At 41.7% G+C, this 5,445-nt stretch overlaps 1 long non-coding RNA gene across 1 annotated transcript; it reads right to left on the bottom strand.

The window, feature by feature from the left end:
• Positions 1 to 395: 395 nt before the first annotated feature.
• On the bottom strand, positions 396 to 4,057 carry LOC148002915 (uncharacterized). Its single transcript, XR_015632392.1, has 4 exons — positions 3,878 to 4,057; positions 3,702 to 3,788; positions 2,903 to 3,008; positions 396 to 2,395 (listed from the first exon to the last, which is right to left on the bottom strand). It is a non-coding gene; the product is annotated as an uncharacterized LOC148002915 (long non-coding RNA).
• Between the last annotated feature and the right edge of the window lie 1,388 nt (positions 4,058 to 5,445).

Genomic DNA, 5,445 nt, shown 5'->3' with positions numbered 1-5,445 from the left:
GCAAGAATCACTACTAAGCTCCTTAATTTTATGTTTCCCAGCTTGTCTTAAATCACTGTTTTAAAGATTATTTCATCCTATAGTCTTTAAGTAAAGAAATAAATGAAAGATGATTCGACTTGGTATCTAATTCTTGGGTTAGAAAAAAATCATCAAAAGTGGTTTGCTTCCCATGATGCCAAGTCACCTTACCTTACAAAAACAGAAAACTATAAACAGACCATTCCTTTTCCCCTAACAACAGCTGCCAGAATCCATTGAATCTCAGTCTTCATTAGGAATGTGTTCCGAAAAGACCAGAATGTTCTGTAGTCAGCACTCAGTGCAGTCCCCACCTCTTGTAACTATGGTGCTTATAATATGCCTAGTGCAATAGAAGAACCGATTTCTAACTGTTTAGATTAATTATTTTTTAATTAATTTAATTGTAGCCAGTGGCTTCCTTGCCAGACAGCACAGTGTTAGAAATGAAGAATGAAACAGAATCGACTTTGTTGCCACGAACAGTTCATACTCCCTTTCTGGATCTTGTGTGCCTTATCTATGAGATTCTGCAACTTTCTCTCAGCTGATAGTACTGAGGTGTAGGCCAGTGCCCCAAGTGGCTCTCAGCTAGTATTGATTGCTTCATTGTCATGGTGCAATTATCCATTTAATCTTTGATTATCCATTTAATCTTTGATCATGAAGTTAAAGATCTTAAGTTAAATTAAAACAATATCTTGATTTCCAAACTTTCTAAACTGAGATCTGTGGATTATCTGACTACCCTGCATAAAATAATAGTTAAAGACTGTCTATTTTTGAGCCAGTGAGATGGCTTTAAAGGAACTTGCGACCAACCCTAATGACTTAAGTTCAGTCCCTGGGACCTACAAGGCAGAAGGAATGAATTGACTCCCACAAGTTGTTCTTGAACTTCCACATGTATATCATAGCTCACATGTATGACCTTTCCAAAAAAGATAAATAGATAGCTAGATAAATAAATCTAATAAAAATTAAAAGAAATCTGCTTCTTGTTATTTTAAAAAAGTCTTTTGCTTATTTTTATATAATTTTATACATGCAAATAATAGGTCTTGATCACATCAATCCATAATTCCTACTCTTAGTAGGAACCCAAACATGCTCCACTCTCTACTTACCTCCTGACCCCTGCCCACTAAGTCTACTTAGTGATGCCTGCTGGAATGTTGATTAATCTTGATGGCTTGATTTTTGTTCAGACCTTATGTATGTAGGTAGCCATAGCTGGAGTTCAAGAGTACAATGGCCAAGTCATGTCCAAAAGACAGCATGTCACAACATTCCTTCCCATCATCCACCTGGCTCTTATCATCCTTCAGCTTTCCCCTCTGCCAACCTTCTGTGATCTTTCCTGAGCCTTGGGGAAGAGACTTGATGTAGATGTGCCACGTAGGTAGAGTCTCTATAGACTTTTACTCATAACTCTGATCATTCAGAGTCTCTGAATTAGGTGCCACCCACTGCACGAACATTCTCCCTCCAATATTGAGAGCAGCACTAATCTACATGAATAACTGTTAGTATTTAGAAGGCAGTTCGACAATGTGTTCATTTAGCAAGGAAACAGTAGTAAGACTGTGACCCCTGCAGCTATAACATTGACCAAGTTATAGTACCAGGCCTGAATTCTCTCCTGTGGAGCAGACCACAAATCCAATGCAAATGTTCTTCTTTACCCCTAAGCCTTTGCACAGTTATTATACCAGTGAGCACCTCTTGCCTATAGGTCAGTATTGTAACACACAGAGTTCACCCCTGGGTAGTACCATTGATAGCTTTTCTTCCAATGTGTCCCCTTAGCACATTCCAGTACTATGAGAATGCTCTCTGCTTATCCTTACTCTGTTCTTTCCTTCATCTTTCTTAAAATCACGTTGGGCATTTACTTAACTAAACATCTTCTGACCCAGATAGTTGTTCAGCGTCATGGAGGTAATAACTGTCTTTATAGGTGGACTCTCCTTGTCCAGAAATGCTTGGAAGCATGGTAGAGGATCATAATATCCTTTACTGAATGGTGCATGAAATCTGTTCATCAAATGCAGTTGGGAGAGGTTTGCAATTGTGTGTAGGGAGCCCTCTGTCCCATCACTTAGTGTTCTCGGTTTGCTGATGAGTTTCTATTGAAGAGATTTTTTTTTTCAGTTCTCTTCTTGTGGAGTTGGGTAGACAGATTCTCGTGCTGATGTATTTTCTCCACAACCCAACTGTCAAGTCTCAGAAGTCAGCTATACTTTTATTAGTAATGTTTTCTCTACAGGACCAATCTTGAGAGGCAGCACTGTGTTTGTCTGATGAGGGATCTAGGAGAAACTTTTATGGTCATCCTTGTGACTCTTCAGAATGGAGAAGGACTGCCTGGATCCTAGCATGAACAGGAAGAAGCAGTAAGGCCATACATGAAAACATCCATGACAGTGAGTGACAGTGTCCTCTCTCTAGTGCTCATTCTAATCCTGAGGGGAATGCTTAGTGAGTAGAGGACCAGACCAATCCAGACTTCTGGTCTCAAAATGTTGTGTTCTTTGGATCAAGCCGGGCTTGTTCCTCCAGCCTATCTGCTGGTCTCTGTTCTACATAACTAGTTTAGGGGATCAGGAGAGAGGGGGGCACTTTTGATGTTAATATGTATGGACAATTCCAAGCCCTGTCTCCCCAGCCATGTCTGGTTTGCCTGGATACATGTGGGATCATCTCTCTTGACGAGGCAGGTCTTGGTCAGTCTGACCCAGAGTCTTGCCTTGTCTAGCTACATATCTACACTGAGAGTCTGTAAATGCCGAGGAGCCCTCACAATGAAACCTTTCACAATGGAGTGCCTGGATTTTATTGAGAAAAGCCAATCCCCTCCCATCTGTCACTTGGCACTTACCACCGTAGTTATTCTAGATGAGTGAACACTTGTGTTATATTTTCCAATAGCAAAACTGGGGTCACCGGGGTGCCTGCTGTTTTAGCCGAATCCAGATGGGGTTTTCCTATAAACAAGTGCACATGGGATATTTATGCCGCCCGTGGCACCTGACGCCTTAATGCTTAGGACTTCTATGTAGTAGCCACTCTTCCTATAAGTCACTTTAGCACACTAAGTAAATATTTTAATATAGCCATGTCACTGTTTATTATAGAATGGCTTGGGCCCAGATCTTGCCTAATGCTTGGTTAAAAAGTCAGTTTATACCATCCTTTAAAGTGAATTAAAGAATGCATAAACGCCTCTCTTTGTTACTTGGAACTCTGTTTACTTTACTTTTCTGTAAACCTTGTGAAATGCTTGCTTACAGAAAGCTGACACATGCCAGATTTGCTCATTAGCCGAAGGTGTTTTCCACATCAGGAAGGTGAGGTGAGAATGTGGGAGGTGGGGTGGCTTCTCCACTGCCACCTCCTGATGTCCAGTGTCCAAGAGACCTATTGAATTGTCCAGGGAACATGACCACCATGTCATTGGATTGAGAAATACTACATAATGCTTACTGTGTCCAGTTTGTCTCGTGTCCTGGGATAACGGAGACCATTTGGGCAGTCTGAGACTTTGAGTGATTTTGAAAAAGGAACAGGGCCTCCATCAGTCAAGGGACAATGTTAGTATTAGTCATTTTGTCACCATAGGGAGCAAACACCTGGCATGAACGACTGAAGTAGGAAAGAGCTTTTCATGTTGGACTCACCTTTTCAGTCCCTCTTGTGGAGCCTTCTGGTGGTGTCCAAAGCACGTTCCCCATGGTGTCAGGGTCCACAATCACACTGTGGTACACCTGAAAAGAGAACAAGACTGAAACCAGGGGTCTGGTGGAACCTTCAAATGCCCACCTCTAATAATCCACTTGGACCAGCTAAGTCTCACCTCTTCATGGTTCTATAGACTCCCAAAGCAGCACTACCAGTTGAAGGAGAAGCATTTGAAGCATAAGCCTGTTGACGGCACCATTTCAGATTTAATACACAATATTCCTGGCTTAATGGCCTGGTGATATTTGCCAGCTCTTAGCAGCATTTAATTGCTGAGCCTCGCCCTGAAGACTGTGGCAGATTTTACTGGCTGGCAATTAAAATCTCAGTGTGGACTTCCCAGTGCCTGAGGGATACACTTGTTTCTGTTCTAGGGTAGCAAAGAAGACATGTTGATACAAGAAATAAAATCAATCACCCTTTTAATATTATGGATTGGTTAACAAAGTTGTCTATGAAGTAAACAGAAATACAATCTACACCCAGGCTTAAGGAGTAAGTTATTTCAGAGCAAACCAGCAGCCTTTCCTTAGTACGTCATCACCCATTTCCTCTAGAGTTATCTCTTGGACATGGTGCTTGCCAGGATCAACTTTCAAAAAGGGCTGTAGGCTTCTCTAGGCAAGTAGGAGATGAATACACTTGTAATGGTGCTTTTGACTCTATTTCTTTTTCCCTCAGCACAAGATGTCCCTTTTGATTTGTTAAATGCTCTTCATGAATTCTTGAAGTAGGCCTTTATGGAGATTCCTTCTATAAAAATAACATTTTACCCTCTGTAATAAGCACAATGATGCCCTCCTGCACCCTCTGCCCCAAACCTCTACAAGCTGAACAAAGCTTGATGTCTGAATGTGTTGCATCATTTGACTGAGGGGAATGAAAGCATGAACTGAGTTAAGATTATCAGTCAGTTGACAAACAGGAAGATTGTCTAGTAGACCCTGTACAACTACAAAGTCCTTAACAGTGAGAGAGAGGCTCAAGCAGAGTTGACAATGGAGTGATAAGAACAGGATTTAACCCACTGTGGTGCTTGCAGGTGGAGGAGGTGCCAGAATCCAAAGAGTGTGAGCGGTCTGAAATCAGGAAACAGGAGGAAGGGAAATCTCTAGAGCTTCCAGAAAGGAATCTGGTCTTGCAGAACACTGAGTTTTAGCTCCTTGAGATTCATGACTTACTCATTACTCTCTCTCTCTCTTTCTCTCTCTCTCTCTCTCTCTCTCTCTCTCTCTCTCTCTCTCTCTGTGTGTGTGTGTGTGTGTGTGTGTGTGTGTGCGCACGTGAGCACGCGTGCTCGCGCATGCGTGCACATGGTACATATAAATAAATGTTCATACCGTGTTATGTATGTGGAGGTCAGAGGTCACTTTTGTGGTGTCGATCCTCTCCTCCCACTTTTGCACGGGTCCTAAAGATAGAACTCAGGTGGCCAGTCTTGTGTGGCAAATGTCTTTATCTATTGAGTCATCTTGCTGATGTCACCCTCCCCCCAAACTCCCACAATGTAGGGCTTCTATTTTAGAGTACTTTAAGGTAATAAATATGTGTTAAGCACTGCATTTGTGATAATGTCACAGTAACAATAGAAATAGGATTATTTATGAGAGAATGATAATCACGTGTATAAGAAACAAACACAGATCCTGAGAGACACAGCCAGAATACAGCAAATACATAGGC

The sequence above is a fragment of the Rattus norvegicus genome, chromosome 10 (assembly GCF_021556685.1).
Source record: "Rattus norvegicus strain SHRSP/BbbUtx chromosome 10, alternate assembly SHRSP_T2T, whole genome shotgun sequence".
In the NCBI taxonomy this organism is placed as follows: domain Eukaryota; kingdom Metazoa; phylum Chordata; class Mammalia; order Rodentia; family Muridae; genus Rattus; species Rattus norvegicus.
This window is presented reverse-complemented; position numbering and strand designations above follow the sequence as displayed.